The sequence below is a fragment of the Phyllopteryx taeniolatus genome, unplaced genomic scaffold (genome assembly GCF_024500385.1).
Source record: "Phyllopteryx taeniolatus isolate TA_2022b unplaced genomic scaffold, UOR_Ptae_1.2 contig_150, whole genome shotgun sequence".
NCBI lineage: Eukaryota > Metazoa > Chordata > Actinopteri > Syngnathiformes > Syngnathidae > Phyllopteryx > Phyllopteryx taeniolatus.
In genome coordinates this window covers 1-19,738 of record NW_026903072.1, presented here as the reverse complement: position 1 = coordinate 19,738, position 19,738 = coordinate 1, and the positions used below count along the sequence as shown (strand labels likewise).

The window sequence follows — 19,738 nt, the reverse complement described above, 5'->3', positions numbered from 1 at the left end:
AAAGAAGTTTAACCTAAGCAAAACGGCCCAAAGTTTAATATTGAAATACAAATCAAGTCACCCAATGTGTTTGATAGTGAGCTTGTGGGCCTATTCTGGCGGAAAAGATCCCCACTTCCAAGTAGTATTGTGTTATAGGAACCGTGTTAAACCAGAAATGCCATTGAAAACTTCAAAGAAAGGTGGACAAATTTTAATGATTAACAACATAACTACTGATGATTGGTTCCTTGTTGTCACAGGAGTTTCAGGACAAAATAACAATTGGTTACTATTGATGGAACAAGCAGCAAATGTAGCGAGAAAAGATTGTGTTGTTTGCATGGGTCCCAGGCCTTTGTTGCCCATAGTGCCGGCACAATTATCACAAGATTGTATTATTCCATTACAACAAGCTGGCAATTTTTTGACTTGAGTTCGTTGTCACATTTCTGTGGGGCCAATTATGTATTACTCGTGCACTCGCTGTAGTTGTCCCGCCATGCTGCACTATTTGCATATACTGGCCACTCATGCCAGATTAGCATCTGCCCCATTTGCACACTGATTGAGGAGCATCTGCAACATTTGCACAACCATTGTCCCAGATTATCGCACTACTCGTCACTTTAAAACGCATACACTCCTTGAAGTCTCAGCGCCCTTTGCACAACGGTCATTGCACCGGACTATTGCGATATTAGTCATTCAAACTGCTGCTAGAGGACTGCATCTTTTTGCACAATTGCTTTTTGTCAATGTCTTTATGTCTCCAAAGTGTTCTGTAAATTGACTGTCTGTTGTACTATTGCGGCTCCAACTACCGGAGACAAATTCCTTGTGTGTTTTGGACATACTTGACAAAAAAGAGATTTATCCTGGCAGAGGCAAAATTATCCAACATAAAACATACATCGACGCCATAGGTGTTCCTCGTGGGGTTCCTAATCAATACAAATTAGCTGACCAAGTTGCAGGAGGATTTGAATACTTCATATGCTGTTGGTGTACGATTAATAAAAATGTTAATGGGATAAACTATATCCACTTCAATGTACAGAGATTAGGGAATTGGATTCAGAGTGGGTTGGAAGCTGTGCACGAGCAGCTCAAGGACGTTCCAAGGCCGCATAGCTGTCGACATGCTCCTCGCAAGAGAGGGAGGTGTTTGCGGTATGTTATGAGAACAAACAATACTGCTTCAGATGGCAGCTTGACCAGAGCCATCGATGGTCTACGGACCCTCAATCAACACTCCTTGTGGGACAGCTGGATGGACGTTTTTGGTAACTATAAAACCCTAATTTCACCAATATTGATATCAATTGCTGTTTTTGTTGTGTTGTTGTGTCTTATTGTTTAGAACATTATGTCTGGGAAAAACCCTCCTATTTTCAAATAAATGCAGGAGCGACGGGAGAGATTGGTTAGAGCGTGTTGAGAGACCGTGATCTGAACAATCTCCAATACGCCCTCCTCATCAGAAAAAGAAACCAGTGTCTTCATTCCTTTTGTGTCTATTTTTTATAATGTTGGGTAAAATAAATCCAACAGCCAATGAATCTTTTATGTTTCTGACATACTCGGCAAATATAGATTCTGATTTTTATTCTGCTGATTCTGAGTGAATTTACTCTATCTAATCTACTCCTTCTAATACTTCCATTCACTCGACTGTAATGTATTCCTCGGAAGTGGTTCGGGTTCATAAACCATGGCTTTGAGGTCCACACAATAATGTGCAATAATTACGTATCATTTAAAGATCCATACCTTTGTATCCTTAGCCTCGAACTAATTAAAAGCACTGATGTGATAAAATCGTGACGTATCACGTGATACTAATATATATATATATATCTATATAGATATATATATGTAGATATATGTGTGTATAGATTTTTTTTTTTTTTTTTACTGTCGGAAAAGGAGATACGGGATGTTTAAAAAGGTACGTGAAGATTCTGTCTCCTAATAAAGAGATGGTAAGTCATAAAAGAGAGAATGACTGCATTATAATTTAGGTCAACCACCGATAAGAAAACGATTCCACGAGAATCTAAAGTGAAAAAGCTTACAGCACCTGGTATACCCAGGCAGTCTCCCATTTGGTAGTTGGAGCCACTCTCGTACGACAACAGTCAATTGACAGAGAACACTTTTGAGACATAAAGACGTTGACAAAAAACAGTCACTGAGCAATTAAGGGTTGCTAGTTATCTGGTAATGCCGGTACATTTTTTTTTGACAATTGTGCAAAAAGATGCAGAGTCCTCTCGCATTTAGAGCAGTTCGAAAGACTAATATTGCAATAGTCCGGTGCAATGACCATTGTGCAAAGGGCGCCGAGACTTCAAGCGAGTCGTGCGATAATCTGGGACAATGTTTATTGTGCAAATGTTGCAGATTCTCTTCAATCAGTGTGCAATTGGAGCAGATGCTACTGGTATGAGTGGCCAGTATTGGTCAACAACAGATATGCAAATAGTGCAGCGTGGCGAGACTACTACAGTGAGTGCACGAGTCATATATAATTGTCTTCTTCCAGCTCCTTCCCCCAGGCAAGTGCTATCGAACAATGCAAAAAAAACTAGCAGACATTCCACCACCTTCGTCCCGCTTACCGTTAACTTCTTAAACAGTTCACTTACAATTGCATTGTAACATGCTGCCAATTTGTCTTGAGATTGTTGTCCCATCTCTGCCGGGCCAATTATACATTATTCGTGCATTCACTGTAGTAGTCTCGCCACTCTGCAGAATTTGCATATTTGTTGTTGACCAATACTGGCCACTCATGTGGTTGAGAAGTATCTGCACCATTTGCACAATGGACACTGTTCCAGATTATCGCACTACGATTCGCTTTATACTGCTTAAATTTCTCGAAGTCTCTTCACGTTTTGCACAATTGTCACTGTACCAGATTATTGCTCGATCAGTCATTTCAAATTGCTCTAAATTGCTAGAGGACTCTGCATCATTTGCACAATTGTCAAAAAATAAAAAATAACACAAAATTTGCATCGACATGACCACATTACTGGTAACCTTTCATTGCTCAGTGACTCTCCGTACTTTGGTCTAATGTGATTATGTCTCCAAAGTATTTTCTGTCAAATGGCTATCCGTTGTCGCACGAGAGGGGCTCCAAGTACCGGAGACAAATTCCTTGTATGTTTCTGACATACTCGGCAAATATAGGATTCTGATTTTGATTCTGCTGATTCTGATTGAATTTACTCTATCTAATCTACTCCTACTAATACTGCCATTCACTCGACTGTAATGTATTCCTCGGAAGTGGTTCGGGTTCATAAACCCTGGCTTTGAGGTCCACACAATAATGTGCAATAATTACGAATCATTTCATGATCCATACCTTCGTATCCTTAGCCTCGAGCTAATTAAAAGCACTGATGTGATAAAATTGTGACGTATCACGTGATACTAATATATATATATAGATAGATATATAGATATATATATGGAGATATATGTGTGTCGATTTTTTTTTTTTTTTACTGTCGGAAAAGGAGAAACGATGTTTATAAAAGGTACGTGTAGATTCTGTCTCCTAATAAAGAGACGGTAAGTCATAAGAGAGAGAATGACTGCATTATAATTTTTGTCAACCACCGATAAAAAAATGATTCCACGAGAATCTAAAGTGAAAAAGCTTACAGCACCTGGTATTCCCAGGCGGTCTCCCATCCAAGTACTAACCAGGCCCGCCCCTGCTTAGCTTCCGAGATCGGACGTTTTTTTTTTTTTTTTTTTTATTATCAAAAAATTCATTATTTACAATATGTACATGTAATCAAACTTAAAAACAAAATGAGGTGACCAGTCTGTGAAACTCTCACAAGGCCATTGTTTTTTGCGATACAGTCCACAAAACGGCTGGCAGAGCAGGCATGTAGGAGAGTAAAGTGGGATTCAACTTGAGCCTTGAAGATCGCCCAATGATCACCGGTGCCCTTGTCATGCAAGTAGATATTCCTCGTGACGATGACCATGTGACGAGCAATGGCCAGAAGTAACCGGATGGCTGGTCTATTGATGGCCTGCAATGATACTGACGACGAGAAAGATGATGAGACGAAACCAAAAAGGAAAAACCCGACATTATGATCACCAGCCTCACGTGCCACCGGGGGGGGGGGGGGGGAAGCCTCAGGCCCAGCCTCCTTGCGAGGAGATCCTCCAACCTAGAACGGAACTCACGGACGGCTCTGCACCCGAGGACAAGATGTTCGTAAACCTCGGGTGCCTCTTTACACACCATACAGTCTCTGCCATAAACGCTAGGAGAAATTGCATTGAGTGTTGTGCTGCACCCGACCCCTATGGCCTCTCCCACAGTAGGTGAGCCCATGGGATGTAGAATGAATGCTTTTTGTCTAAAACGTCACCAAGTTCGTCATGTGCAAAAGCTCTGAGTAGGTGGCAGTAGCAATTTGAGATGCGCAGCCGACTGTTGGAACCAGAAGTCTTTTTAGTGTCTGACGTTCGACAAGACGAATGCATTATTTTTGTCAAGAACTACTTCTAATTATGTTTACTTTCGATGTTTTTTAATTAGTCCAATTATTTCTCTTAAACCCGAATGGGTGGACTCTAAATTGCCCGTAGACTTGAATGTGAGTGCGAATGGTTGCTTGTTTCTATGAGCCCTGCGATTGGCTGGCGACCGGTTCAGGGTGTACCCCGCCTCCCGCCCGAAGATAGCTGGGATAGGCTCCAGCAGCCCCCGACCCTCGTGAGGAGAAGCGGTAAAGACAATGGATGGATGGAGGGAGGTTTATATGTTTCTGGGTGTTAATGACCTCACTTTCAACTTATTTTATCCTCTCTCGATGCCGCTATGCATTATTGCTATCCATTTACTGTCTCAATTTAAACTGAAATTCTCAAATAGGAAGCATATTTGTTCATGTCTTAGCACACAGTAGCGTTTCATCTAGCGTATGTTCCGGCTTGCCCGTTGTGTGTATGGTTGTTCACATGCTCATTATGACACCGTCGCTTGACATAGCGTGCGGGTGAATGACTTGCGTGCTTGCGCCGAGTCCAATTCATACTTACCTGGCAGGGGAGACACCATGATCAAGAAGGTGGTTCACCCAGGGTGAGGCTCAGCCATTGCACTCAGTTTGTGCTGTCCCCTACGAATTCCCCAAATGTGGGATTCTCGACTGCATAATTGCTGGTAGTGGGGGACTACGTTCGCGCTCTCTCCTGATCGTTGGTTGAAAATAATGAGGATGTTGCTCATTGTAAACGCTGGAGTCTGCATCATATGACGCTGCGGTACTGCAGTATGATCTAATTTCTAGCATACATTGGTTTGCCCTGAGTAGTAGAACCAGTTAGTAACGACGAGATGAAGCTTCATAACATCGTAACGCTTCGGTCATTGGTTCGAGTCATGGTCCATTTCTTGATGCTTCATGTGCACACGAAACCACCTGCTGGCCATGTGTATAATCACAGGCAACTGTATCTTCGGCCACGTATTGTGTAATGCATTGCAATATGGCGTTTGTTTTGGCTCTTGGAAATGACTTATGAATGACAAAAATTTTTTTTTATCAAATATTGTGTCGACATGAAATAATAAAATATTGTTTCAACGTACTCTGTGTGTGTAACTGGTAAGGGTATTAATCATATACAGGTAAATCTAAAAAAAATATCGAAAACGCAATTGATTTCAGAACTCATTCATATAGATTCTTTAAACACTTGGGGAAATACTTTTCAGAGGGCAAATTCCTGCCTAAATTCTACATTAAAAATAAATTCCATTGTTTGATAGTAGTTTGTCACATTATATTCTAGATTCTCGAGGTGGTGAATTTGGAGCTGTCATTAGCTTTAAACTACAATCCTCAAATTATTCATGTATAAAAAAAATGAAATATTTTAGTGCGTGTGGTGCATCTCTATGATGAGTTTCACTTTTTGAATTGAACTACTTCACTAAATTAAGCTTTTGACACTATTATAATTTATTGAGATGTACCACTATGGCAGCTTGTGTAATGTGTTTGTCAACTTTGGAGAATGGCATACAATAAACCCACATTTTTATGGAGCTGCTTGACAGGGTCTATATTGCTGTGTCGAAGGGTCACCCATCGTGCCAAATTCTGAACCAATTCCTAAAGCAGGAAACAGGAAGTAGTTGAGCAAGGCAGGGGCATTGATGTTTTTTCGTCAAAATGTTGAGCAAACAGCTATTCAGCTTTTGGCCACAACATTATACCAGCAACCGATTGTTATTACAAATAACTCATTATTTCTTTGGTTGTTTAAGACTTATTACACGGCTAAAGGATATGCGTTATTCTCCGCATTCTATTGGATCGACGTGGACCACGTGACCAAGGAACACAAGCATCTGACAACATTATTTCGATATAAACGTTGAAAAACAACACAGTTGACATTCGTTTCATAATTGTTGTTTGGCGTGTCCATATGTGACTCATCTGTGATTATCATGTCGATATGTGCCACCATAACTTTGGCTTGTAGGCTGGAGAATGAGGTCATCTTTTCTGGTGTTATGTTGGCATCGCTTCTCGGCCTTTTGGCTAAGATCAAGTGTAGTATCTGTTCTTATCAGTTTAATATCTGATACGTTCCCTATTTGGGGAACATATATTAAATTGATTTTTGGAATTGAGAGATGGAATAGGGGCTTGCTCTGTCCACTCCATGCATTGACCTGGTATTGCACTACTTCCAGGAATGGTGCACCACCACACCTTGGTCAAAGTAAATATCAATTGAGCCATAAATCCAAAGACATGAACTATGTTTAATGCAGGGAACAGAAGGTAAAGAAGTGACTTTCAACTCCTGGGGTCTGTCTGTTATTCTGACTTTTCAGTATTGTACGGAGGCGTATTAAGTTTGGACATGGAGCATACGAGAAAAGTGACAAGGAATGTTAATTCCTTGTTCTCTGTAAACTAATACACAGAGCAGCCCAGTCTGGCTGGTGGACGTCATGGCAGGCAATATGACTTTAGCCCAAGATACTTGAACTCCTCCACTTGGGGCAGGATCTCATCCCCGACCTGGAGAGGGCACGCCACCCTTCTCCGACTGAGGACCATGGTCTCAGATTTGGAGGTGCTGATTCTCATCCCAGCCGCTTCACACTCCGCTGCGAACTGCTCCAGTGAGAGTTGGAGATCACGGCTTGATGAAGCCAACAGAACCACAACATCTGCAAAAAGCAGAGATGCAATGATAATACCGGACCCCTTCTACGCCTCGGCTGTGCCTTGAAATTCGGTCCATAAAAGTTATGAACAGAATCGGTGACAAAGGGCAGCCAACCCTCACCGGAAACGAGTCCGACTTACTGCCGGATATGTGGATCAAACTCTGACTACGGTCGTACAGGGACCTGACAGCCCGTATCAGGGGGTTCGGTACCCCATACTCCCGAAGCACCCCCCACAGGACTCCCCAAGGGACACGGTCGAACGGCTTCTCCAGGTCCACAGAACACATGAAGACTTGTTGGACGAACTCCCATGCACCCTCGAGGACCCTGCCGAGGGTGTAGAGCTGGTCCACTGTCCAGGACGAAAACCACACTGCTCCTCCTGAACCTGAGATTCGACTTCCCGACGGACCCTCCTCTCCAGCACCCCTGAATAGACCTTACCACGGAGGCTGAGGAGTGTGATCTCCCTGTAGTTGGAACACACCCTCGGGTCCCCCTTCTTAAAAAGGGGGACCATCACCCCAGTCTACCAATCCAGAGGCACTGTACCCGATGTCCACGCGATCTTGCAGAGGCGTGTCAACCAGGGCAGCCCCACAACATCCAGAGCCTTTAGGAACTCCGGGCGAATCTCATCCAGGCCCGGGACCTACACCCCAGAGATAAGAGAGCCCGCCTCAGAGAACCAGACTCTGCTTCCTCATGGGAAGGCGTGTCGGTGGAATTGAGGAGGTCTTCGAAGTATTCTCCCAACCGACTCACAACGTCCTGATTCGAGGTCAGCAGCGCCACATCCCCACTAGACACAGTCTTGATGGTGCACAGCTTCCCCTGCCTGAGACGCCGGAGCAGAATTTCCTCGAAGCCGTCCGGAAGTCTTTCTCCATGGCCTCACCGAACTCTTCCCATACCGGCGTTTTTGCTTTAGCGACCACCAAAGCTGCATTCCGCTTGGCCAGCCGGTACCCATCAGCTGCCTCAGGAGTCCCACAGGCCAAAAAGGCCCGATAGGACTCCTTCTTCAGCTTGACGGCATCCCTCACCAATGGGTTCGGGGATTGCCACCACGACAGGCACCGACCACCTTACGGCCACAGCTCCGGTCGACCGCCTCAGCAATGGAGGCGCGGAACATGGTCCGCTCGGCCTCGATGTCCCCCGCCTAGCCCGGAACATGAGCAAAGTTCTGTCGGAGGTGAGAATTGAAACTCCTTCTGACAGAGGATTCTGCCAGACGTACCCAGCAGACTATCACAATACGTTTGGGCCTCCCACGTCGGACCGACATTCCACGTACCCTAGAGCCAGCTACTGTAGCCGGGGATCGGATCGCCAAGGTCCCTGCCTTCGGCCACCGCCCAGCTCACACTGCACCCGACCCCTATGGCCCCTCCCACAGTCGGTGAGCCCATGGGAGGTAGAATGAATGCTTTTTGTCTAAAACGTCACCAAGTTTGTCATGCGCAATAGCTCTGAGTAGGTGGCAGTAGCAATTTGAGATGCGCAGCCAACTGTTGGAACCGGAAGTCTTTTTAGTGTCTGACATTCGACGAGACGAATGCATTATTTTTGTCAAGAACTACTTCTAATTATGTTTACTTTCGATGTTTTTTAATTAGTCCAATCATTTCTCTTAAACCCGAATGGGTGGACTCTAAATTTCCCGTACACTTGAATGTGAGTGCGAATGGTTGTTTGTTTCTATGAGCCCTGCGATTGGCTGGCGACCGGTTCAGGGTGTACCCCGCCTCCCGCCCGAAGATAGCTGGGATAGGCTCCAGCAGCCCCCGACCCTCGTGAGGAGAAGCGGTAAAGACAATGGATGGATGGAGGGAGGTTTATATGTTTCTGGGTGTTAATGACCGCACTTTCAACTTATTTTATCCTCTCTCGATGCCGCTGTGCATTATTGGTATCCATTTACTGTCTCAATTTAAACTGAAATTCTCAAATAGGAAGCATATTTGTTCATGTCTGAGCACACAGTAGCGTTTCATCTAGCGTATGTTCCGGCTTGCCCGTTGTGTGTATGGTTGTTCACATGCTCATTATGACACCGTCGCTTGACATAGCGTGCGGGTGAATGACTTGCGTGCTTGCGCCGAGTCCAATTCATACTTACCTGGCAGGGGAGACACCATGCTCAAGAAGGTGGTTCACCCAGGGTGAGGCTCAGTTATTGCACTCAGATTGTGCTGACCCCTGTGAATTCCCCGAATGTGGGAATCTTGACTGCATAATTTCTGGTAGTGGGGGACTGCGTTCACGCTCTCCCCTGATCGTTGGTTGAAAATAATGAGGATGTTGCTCATTGTAAAGGCTGGAGTGTGCATCATATGACACTACGGTACTGCAGTATAATCTAATTTCTAGCATACATGGGTTTGCCCTGAGTAGTAGAACCCGTTAGTAATGACGAGATGAAGCTTCATAACATCGTAATGCTTCGGTCATTGGTTTGAGTCATGGTACATTTCTTGATGCTTCATGTGCACACGAAACCACCTGCTGGCCATGTGTATAATCACAGGCAACTGTATCTTCGGCCACGTATTCTGTGATGCATTGCAATATGGCGTTTGTTGTGGCTCTTGGAAATGACAAATGACAAAAAAAATGTTTGATCAAATATTGTGTCGACATGAAATAATAAAATATTGTTTCAACGTACTCTGTGTGTGTAACTGGTAACGGTAGTAATCATATACAGGTAAATCTAAAAAAAATATAGAAAACTCAATTGATTTCAGTACTCATACATATAGATTCATTAAACACTTGGGAAAATACTTTTCAGAGGGCAAATTCCTGCCTAAATTCTACATTAAAAATAAATTCCATTTTTATGATAGTAGTTTGTTACGTTATATTCTAGATTCTACAGGTGGTGAATTTGGAGCTGTCATTAGCTTTAAGCTACAATCCTCAAATTATTCATGTATAAAAAAAAAAAAATATTTCAGTGTGTGTGGTGCATCTCTATGATATGAGTTTCACTTTTTGATTTGAACTACTTCACTAAATTAAGCTTTTGACACTATTATAATTTATTGAGATGTACCACTATGGCAGCTTGTGTAATGTGTTTGTCAACTTTGGAGAATGGCCTACCATAAACCCACATTTTTATGGAGCTGCTTGACAGGGTCTATATTGCTGTGTCGAAGGGTCACCCATCGTGCCAAATTCTGAACCAATTCCTAAAGCAGGAAACAGGAAGTAGTTGAGCAAGGCAGGGGCATTGATGTTTTTTCGTCAAAATGTTGAGCAAACAGCTATTCAGCTTTTGGCCACAACATTATACCAGCAACCGATTGTTATTACAAATAACTCATTATTTCTTTGGTTGTTTAAGACTTATTACACGGCTAAAGGATATGCGTTATTCTCCGCATTCTATTGGATCGACGTGGACCACGTGACCAAGGAACACAAGCATCTGACAACATTATTTCGATATAAACGTTGAAAAACAACACAGTTGACATTCGTTTCATAATTGTTGTTTGGCGTGTCCATATGTGACTCATCTGTGATTATCATGTCGATATGTGCCACCATAACTTTGGCTTGTAGGCTGGAGAATGAGGTCGTCTTTTCTGGCGTTATGTTGGCATCGTTTCTCGGCCTTTTGGCTAAGATCAAGTGTAGTATGTGTTCTTATCAGTTTAATATCTGATACGTTCCCTATTTGGGGACCATATGTTAAATTGATTTTTGGAACCGGGAGATGGAATAGGTCCTTGCTCTGTCCACTCCATGCATCGACCTGGTATTGCAGTACCTTCAGGAACGGTGCACTCCCACACTTTAGTCAAAATAAATATCAATTGAGCCATAAATCCAAAGACATGAACTATATTTAATGCAGTGAACAGAAGGTAAACAAGTGACTTTCAACTCCTGGGGTCTGTCTGTTATTCTGACTTTCAGTATTTTATGGAGTCGTATTAAGTTAATAAATTGAATTTACATTAAAGTGGGTTGTGACTTTGCAACATTGGAACGTGCAGGTGACAACAGTTCACCACTGTAGAATGAATGCCATCATCCATCCATCCATTTTCTACCGCTTATCAGAGGTCGGGTTGCAGGGGCAGTAGCTTTAGCAGGGACGCCCAGGCTTCCCTCACCCCAGCCACTTCATCCAGCTCTTCCGTGGGCATCCCGAGGTGTTCCCAGGCCAGCCGAAAGACGTAGTCTCTCCGGCGAATCCTGGGTCGTCCCCGGGGTCTCCTCCCGGTGGGACGTGCCTGGAACACCTCACCAGGGAGGCGTCCGGGAGGCATCCGAATCAGATTCCCCGGCCACCTCATCTGGCTCCTCTCGATGTGGAGGAGCAGCGGCTCTACTCTGAGATCAGTCCCGGATGACCGAGCTTCTCGCCCTATCTCTAAGGGAGAGCCTGGACACCCTGCGGAGGAAACTCATTTTGGCCGCTTGTATCCGGGATGTTGTTCTTTCGGTCACGAACCACAGCTCTTGACCATAGGTGAGGGTAGGAACGTATATCGACCGGTATATCGAGAGCTTCGCCTTTCGGCTTAGCTCCTTCTTTACCACAACGGAACGATACAATGTCCGCATCACTGTAGACGCTGCACCGATCCACTTGTCGATCTCCCGTTCCATTCTCCCCTCACTCGTGAACAAGACCACAAGATACTTGACCTCCTCCACTTGGGGCAGGATCTCATCTCCGACCCGCAGAGGGCACGCCACCCTTTTCTGACTGAGGACCATGGTCTCAGATTTGGAGGTGCTGATTCTCATCCCAGCCGCTTCACACTCCACTGCGAACTGCTCCAGTGAGAGTTGGAGATCACGGCTTGATGAAGCCAACAGAACCACATCATCTGCAAAAAGCAGAGATGCAATGATAATACCGGACCCCTTCTACGCCTCGGCTGCGCCTTGAAATTCGGTCCATAAAAGTTATGAACAGAATCGGTGACAAAGGGCAGCCTTGGCCAAGTCCAACCCCGCAGGAGTCGGCGTCTGCTCTCTGCCTCCACCCCCGCCCGCTCCTTCACCTCTCCTTCGGTCGCGCTTCGCCCGTCGATCCCCCACCTCTTCCTCACCACCGTGCGTGGGATTGGTAGTCTGTCCGCGCTCAGTAACCCGATCCCCACCTTCCGTCCCGCGCGACCCTCTTCCACCTTTCCAGTCCCCCCCCCCACCGCCTGCATCCGCCCCGATCGCTCCCCCTAGGATCGCCCCACCTATATCCCCAACCCGGTGTGTCCTACCCTCCATCTTCCCAGCCACATCTACCCCGCGTCTAGCCTGCAACCTCCCCCCCACCCCGTCCCCCCCTCCTCTCCCTCGGGGTGTGCCCACCTTCCTCGCCCCACCCTCCCCCTTGTCCTGCTTTTTGCAGATGATGTGGTTCTGTTGGCTTCATCAAGCCGTGATCTCCAACTCTCACTGGAGCAGTTCGCAGTGGAGTGTGAAGCGGCTGGGATGAGAATCAGCACCTCCAAATCTGAGACCATGGTCCTCAGTCAGAAAAGGGTGGCGTGCCCTCTGCAGGTCGGAGATGAGATCCTGCCCCAAGTGGAGGAGGTCAAGTATCTTGGGGTCTTGTTCACGAGTGAGGGGAGAATGGAACGGGAGATCAACAACTGGATCGGTGCAGCGTCTACAGTGATGCGGACATTGTATCGTTCCGTTGTGGTAAAAAAGGAGCTAAGCCGAAAGGCGAAGCTCTCGATTTACCGGTCGATATACGTTCCTACCCTCACCTATGGTCAAGAGCTGTGGTTCGTGACCGAAAGAACAACATCCCGGATACAAGCGGCCAAAATGAGTTTCCTCCGCAGGGTGTCCAGGCTCTCCCTTAGAGATAGGGCGAGAAGCTCGGTCATCCGGGACTGATCTCAGAGTAGAGCCGCTGCTCCTCCACATCGAGAGGAGCCAGATGAGGTGGCCGGGGAATCTGATTCGGATGCCTCCCGGACGCCTCCCTGGTGAGGTGTTCCAGGCACGTCCCACCGGGAGGAGACCCCGGGGACGACCCAGGATACGCCGGAGAGACTACGCCTTTCGGCTGGCTTGAGAACGCCTCGGGATGCCCACGGAAGAGCTGGATGAAGTGGCTGGGGTGAGGGAAGCCTGGGCGTCCCTGCTAAAGCTACTGCCCCTGCAACCCGACCTCGGATACGCGGTAGAAAATGGATGGATGGATGATGGCATTCATTCTACAGTGGTGAACTGTTGTCACCCGCACGTTCCAATGTTGCAAAGTCACAACCCACTTTAATATAAATTGAATTTATTAACTTAATCCGACTCCATACAATACTGAAAGTCAGAATAACAGACCGACCCCAAGAGTTGAAAGTCACTTGTTTACCTTCTGTGCACTGCATTAAATATAGTTCAAGTCTTTGGATTGACAGCTCAATTGATATTTATTTTGACTAAAGTGTGGGAGTGCACCGTTCCTGAAGGTACTGCAATACCAGGTCAATGCATGGAGTGGACAGAGCAAGCCCCTATTCCATCTCCCGGTTCCAAAAATCAATTTAACATATGGTCCCCAAATAGGGAATGTATCAGATATTAAACTGATAAGAACAGATACTACACTTGATCTTAGCCAAAAGGCCGAGAAGCGATGCCAACATAACGCCAGAAAAGACGACCTCATTCTCCAGCCTACAAGCCAAAGTTATGGTGGCACATATCGACATGATAATCACAGATGAGTCACATATGGACACGCCAAACAACAATTATGAAACGAATGTCAACTGTGTTGTTTTTCAACGTTTATATCGAAATAATGTTGTCAAATGCTTGTGTTCCTTGGTCACGTGGTCCACGTCGATCCAATAGAATGCGGAGATTAACGCATATCCTTTAGCCGTGTATTAAGTCTTAAACAACCAAAGAAATAATGAGTTATTTGTAATAACAATCGGTTGCTGGTATAATGTTGTGGCCACAAGCTGAATAGCTGTTTGCTCAACATTTTGACGAAAAAACATCAATGGCCCTGCCTCGCTCAACTACTTCCTGTTTCCTGCTTCAGGAAGTGGTTCAGAATTTGGCACGATGGGTGACCCTTCGACACAGCAATATAGACCCTGTCAAGCAGCTCCATAAAAATGTGGGTTTATTGTATGCCATTCTCCAAAGTTGACAAACACATTACACAAGCTGCCATAGTGGTACATCTCAATAAATTATAATAGTGTCAAAAGCTTAATTTAGTGAAGTAGTTCAAATCAAAAAGTGAAACTCATATCATAGAGATGCACCACACACACTGAAATATTTCATTTTTTTTATACATGAATAATTTGAGGATTGTAGCTTAAAGCTAATGACAGCTCCAAATTCACCACCTCTAGAATCTAGAATATAACGTAACAAACTACTATCATAACAATGGAATTTATTTTTAATGTAGAATTTAGGCAGGAATTTGCCCTCTGAAAAGTATTTTCCCAAGTGTTTAAAGAATCTATATGTATGAGTACTGAAATCAATTGAGTTTTCTATATTTTTTTTAGATTTACCTGTATATGATTACTACCGTTACCAGTTACACACACAGAGTACGTTGAAACAATATTTTATTATTTCATGTCGACACAATATTTGATCAAACATTTTTTTTGTCATTCATAAGTCATTTCCAAGAGCCACAACAAACGACAAATTGCAATGCATCACACACTACGTGGCCGAAGATACAGTTGTCTGTGATTATATACATGGCCAGCAGGTGGTTTCGTGTGCACATGAAGCATCAAGAAACGGACCATGACTCGAACCAATGACCGAAGCGTTACGATGTTATGAAGCTTCATCTCGTCATTACTAACTGGTTCTACTACTCAGGGCAAACCCATGTATGGTAGAAATTAGATCATACTGCAGTACTGTGGCGTCATATGATGCACACTCCAGCTTTTACAATGAGCAACATCCTCATCATTTTCAACCAACGATCAGGGGAGAACGCGAACGCAGTCCCCCACTACCAGAAATTATGCAGTCGAGATTCCCACATTCGGGGAATTTGCAGGGGTCAGCACAATCTGAGTGCAACAGCTGATCCTCACCCTGGATGAACCAACTTCTTGATCATGGTGTCTCCCCTGCCAGGTAAGTATGAATTGGACTTGGCGCAAGCACGCAAGTCATTCACCCGCACGCTATGTCAAGCGACGGTGTCATAATGAGCATGTGAACAACCATACACACAACGGGCAAGCCGGAACATACGCTAGATGAAACGCTACTGTGTGCTCAGACATGAACAAATATGCTTCCTATTTGAGAATTTCAGTTTCAATTGAGACAGTAAATGGATACCAATAAGGCACAGCGGCATCGAGAGAGGATAAAATAAGTTGAAAGTGAGGTCATTAACACCCAGAAACATATAAACCTCCCTCCATCCATCCATTGTCTTTACCGCTTCTCCTCACGAGGGTCGGGGGCTGCTGGAGCCTATCCCAGCTATCTTCGGGCGGGAGGCGGGGTACACCCTGAACCGGTCGCCAGCCAATCACAGGGCTCATAGAAACAAACAACCATTCACACTCACATTCAAGTCTACGGGCAATTTAGAGTCCACCCATTCGGGTTTAAGAGAAATAATTGGACTAATTAAAAAACATCGAAAGTAAACATAATTAGAAGTAGTTCTTGACAAAAATAATGCATTCGTCTCGTCGAATGTCAGACACTAAAAAGACTTCCGGTTCCAACAGTCGGCTGCGCATCTCAAATTGCTACTGCCACCTACTCAGAGCTTTTGCGCATGACAAACTTGGTGACGTTTTAGACAAAAAGCATTCATTCTACATCCCATGGGCTCACCTACTGTGGGAGAGGCCAAAGGGGTCGGGTGCAGTGCGACCTGGGCGGTGGCCGAAGGCAGGGACCTTGGCAATCCGACCCCCGGCTACAGTAGCTGGCTCTAGGGTACGTGGAATGTCGGTCCGACGTGGCAGGCCCAAACGTATTGTGATAGTCTGCTGGGTACGTCTGGCAAAATCCTCTGTCAGAAGGAGTTTCAATTCTCACCTCCGACAGAACTTTGCTCATGTTCCGGGCTAGGCGGGGGACATCGACTCCGAGCGGACCATGTTCCGCGCCTCCATTGCTGAGGCGATCGACCAGAGCTGTGGCCGTAAGGTGGTCGGTGCCTGTCGTGGCGGCAATCCCCGAACCCGTTGGTGAGGGATGCCGTCAAGCTGAAGAAGGAGTCCTATCGGGCCTTTTTGGCCTATAGGACTCCTGAGGCAGCTGATGGGTACCGGCTGGCCAAGCGGAATGCAGCTTTGGTGGTCGCTGAAGCAAAAACTCCGGTATTGGAGGAGTTCGGTGAGGCCATGGAGAAAGACTTCGAGGAAATTCTGGTCCACCCTCCGGCGTCTCAGGCAGGGGAAGTTGTGCACCATTAAGACTGTGTCTAGTGGGGATGTGGCGCTGCTGATCTCGACTCGGGACGTTGTGAGTCGGTTGGGAGAATACTTCGAAGACCTCCTCAATTCCACCGACACGCCTTCCCATGAGGAAGCAGAGTCTGGTTCTCTGAGGCGGGCTCTCCTATCTCCGGGGTGTAGGTCACCGAGGTGGTTAAAAAGCTCCTCGGTGGTAAGGCCCCGGGCCTGGGTGAGATTTTCCCGGAGTTCCTAAAGGCTCTGGATGTTGTTGGGCTGTCCTGGTTGACACGCCTCTGCAAGATCGCGTGGACATCGGGTACAGTGCCTCTGGATTGGTAGACTGGGGTGATGGTCCCCCTTTTTAAGAAGGGGGACCCGAGGGTGTGTTCCAACAACAGGGGGATCACACTCCTCAGCCTCCGTGGTAAGGTCTATTCAGGGGTGCTGAAGTCGAATCTCAGGTTCAGGAGGAGCAGTGTGGTTTTCGTCCTGGCCGTGGAACAGTGGACAAGCTCTACACCCTCGGCAGGGTCCTTGAGGGTGCATCGGAGTTCGCCCAACAAGTCAAAATGTGTTCTGTGGACTTCGAGAAGCCGTTCGACCGTGTCCTTCGGGGAGTCCTGTGGGGGGTGCTTCGGGAGTATAGGGTACCGAACCACCTGATACGGGCTGTCGGGTCCCTGGCCGACCCGAGTCAGAGTTTGATCCGCATATCCGGCAGTAAGTCGGACTCGTTTCCGTTGAGGGTTGGACTCCGCCAAGGCTGCCCTTTGTCACCGATTCTGTTCATAACTTTTATGGACCGAATTTCAAGGCGCAGCCGAGGCGTAGAAGGGGTCCGGTATCATCGTTGCATCTCTGCTTTTTGCAGATGATGTGGTTCTGTTGGCTTCATCAAGCCGTGATCTCCAACTCTCAGTGGAGCAGTTTGCAGTAGAGTGTGAAGCGGCTGGGATGAGAATCAGCACCTCCAAATCTGAGACCATGGTCCTCAGTCGGAGAAGGGTGGCGTGCCCTCTCCAGGTCGGGGATGAGATCCTGCCCCAAGTGGAGGAGTTCAAGTATCTTGGGCTAAAGTCATATTGCCTGCCATGACGTCCACCAGCCAGACTGGGTTGCTCTGTGTATTAGTTTACAGAGAACAAGGAATTAACATTCCTTGTCACTTTTCTCCTATGCTCCATGTCCAAACTTAATACGCCTCCGTACAATACTGAAAGTCAGAATAACAGACAGACCCCAGAGTTGAAAGTCACTTGTTTACCTTCTGTTCACTGCATTAAATATAGTTCAAGTCTTTGGATTGATGGCTCAATTGATATTTATTTTGACCAAAGTGTGGGGGTGCACTGCTCCTGGAGGTACTGCAATACCAGGTCGATGCATGGAGTGGACAGAGCAAGCCCCTATTCCATCTCCCAGCTCCAAAAATCAATTTAATATATGGTGCCCAAATAAGGAACGTATCAGATATTAAACTGATAAGAACAGATACTACACTTGATCTTAGCCAAAAGGCCGAGAAGCGATGCCAACATAACGCCAGAAAAGACGACCTCATTCTCCAGCCTACAAGCTAAAGTTATGGTGGCACATATCGACATGATAATCACAGATGAGTCACATATGGACACGCCAAACAACAATTATGAAACGAATGTCAACTGTTATGTAATAATGTTGTCAGATGCTCGTGTTCCTTGCTCTCGTGGTCCACGTCGATCCAATAGAATCCGGAGATTAACACATATCCTTTAGCCGTGTATTAAGTCTTAAACAACCAAAGAAATAAGGAGTTATTTGTAATAACTGGTATAATGTTGTGGCCACAAGCTGAATAGCTGTTTGCTCAACATTTTGACGAAAAAACATCAATGGACCTGCCTCGCTCAACTACTTCCTGTTTCCTGCTTCAGGAAGTGGTTCAGAATTTGGCACGATGGGTGACCCTTCGACACAGCAATATAGACCCTGTCAAGCAGCTCCATGAAAATGTGGGTTTATGGTATGCCATTCTCCAAAGTTGACAAACACATTACACAAGCTACCATAGTGGTACATCTCAATAAATTATAATAGTGTCAAAAGCTTAATTTAGTGAAGTAGTTCAATTCAAAAAGTGAAACTCATATAGAGATGCACCACACACACTGAAATATTTAATTTTTTTTACACATGAATAATTTGAGTATTGTAGCTTAAAGCTAATGACAGCTCCAAATTTACCACCTCTAGAATCTAGAATATAATGTAACAAACTACTATCAAACAATGGAATTTATTTTTAATGTAGAATTTAGGCAGGAATTGGCCCACTGAAAAGTATTTTCCCAAGTTTTTAAAGAATCTATATGTATGAGTACTGAAATCAATTGAGTTTTCTATATTTTTTTTAGATTTACCTTTATATGATTACTACCGTTACCAGTTACACACACAGAGTACGTTGAAACAATATTTTATTATTTCATGTCGACACAATATTTGATCAAAATTTTTTTTGTCATTCATAAGTCATTTCCAAGAGCCACAACAAACGCCAAATTGCAATGCATCACACAATACGTGGCCGAAGATACAGTTGCCTGTGATTATATACATGGCCAGCAGGTGGTTTCGTGTGCACATGAAGCATCAAGAAATGGACCATGACTCGAACCAATGACCGAAGCGTTACGATGTAATGAAGCTTCATCTCGTCATTACTAACTGGTTCTACTACTCAGGGCAAACCCATGTATGCTAGAAATTAGATCATACTGCAGTTCCGTGGCGTCATATGATGCACACTCCAGCTTTTACAATGAACAACATCCTCATTATTTTCAACCAACGATCAGGGGAGAGGACGAACGCAGTCCCCCACTACCAGAAATTATGTAATCGAGACTCCCACATTTGGGGAATTCGCAGGAGTCAGCACAATCTGAGTGCAATGGCTGAGCCTCACCCTGTGTGAACCACCTTCTTGATCATGGTGTCTCCCCTGCCAGGTAAGTATGAATTGGACTTGGCGCAAGCACGCAAGTCATTCACCCGCACGCTATGTCAAGCGACGGTGTCATCATGAGCATGTGAACAACCATACACAAAACGGGCAAGC

At 45.4% G+C, this 19,738-nt stretch overlaps 8 non-coding genes across 8 annotated transcripts; 4 read left to right on the top strand and 4 right to left on the bottom strand.

The window, feature by feature from the left end:
- The first annotated feature begins 5,059 nt into the window (after positions 1-5,059).
- Positions 5,060-5,223, top strand: LOC133473168 (U1 spliceosomal RNA). The gene has a single exon (XR_009786980.1). It is a non-coding gene; the product is annotated as a U1 spliceosomal RNA (small nuclear RNA).
- Positions 5,224-6,561: 1,338 nt separating this feature from the next.
- Positions 6,562-6,752, top strand: LOC133473165 (U2 spliceosomal RNA). Its single transcript, XR_009786977.1, has one exon. It is a non-coding gene; the product is annotated as a U2 spliceosomal RNA (small nuclear RNA).
- Positions 6,753-9,342: 2,590 nt separating this feature from the next.
- On the top strand, positions 9,343-9,506 carry LOC133473167 (U1 spliceosomal RNA). Its single transcript, XR_009786979.1, has one exon. It is a non-coding gene; the product is annotated as a U1 spliceosomal RNA (small nuclear RNA).
- A 1,337-nt stretch (positions 9,507-10,843) lies between these two features.
- On the top strand, positions 10,844-11,034 carry LOC133473166 (U2 spliceosomal RNA). Its single transcript, XR_009786978.1, has one exon. It is a non-coding gene; the product is annotated as a U2 spliceosomal RNA (small nuclear RNA).
- A 2,624-nt stretch (positions 11,035-13,658) lies between these two features.
- Positions 13,659-13,849, bottom strand: LOC133473163 (U2 spliceosomal RNA). Its single transcript, XR_009786975.1, has one exon. It is a non-coding gene; the product is annotated as a U2 spliceosomal RNA (small nuclear RNA).
- Positions 13,850-15,190: 1,341 nt separating this feature from the next.
- LOC133473169 (U1 spliceosomal RNA) lies at positions 15,191-15,354 on the bottom strand. The gene has a single exon (XR_009786981.1). It is a non-coding gene; the product is annotated as a U1 spliceosomal RNA (small nuclear RNA).
- A 2,620-nt stretch (positions 15,355-17,974) lies between these two features.
- LOC133473164 (U2 spliceosomal RNA) lies at positions 17,975-18,165 on the bottom strand. The gene has a single exon (XR_009786976.1). It is a non-coding gene; the product is annotated as a U2 spliceosomal RNA (small nuclear RNA).
- A 1,307-nt stretch (positions 18,166-19,472) lies between these two features.
- LOC133473162 (U1 spliceosomal RNA) lies at positions 19,473-19,636 on the bottom strand. The gene has a single exon (XR_009786974.1). It is a non-coding gene; the product is annotated as a U1 spliceosomal RNA (small nuclear RNA).
- Between the last annotated feature and the right edge of the window lie 102 nt (positions 19,637-19,738).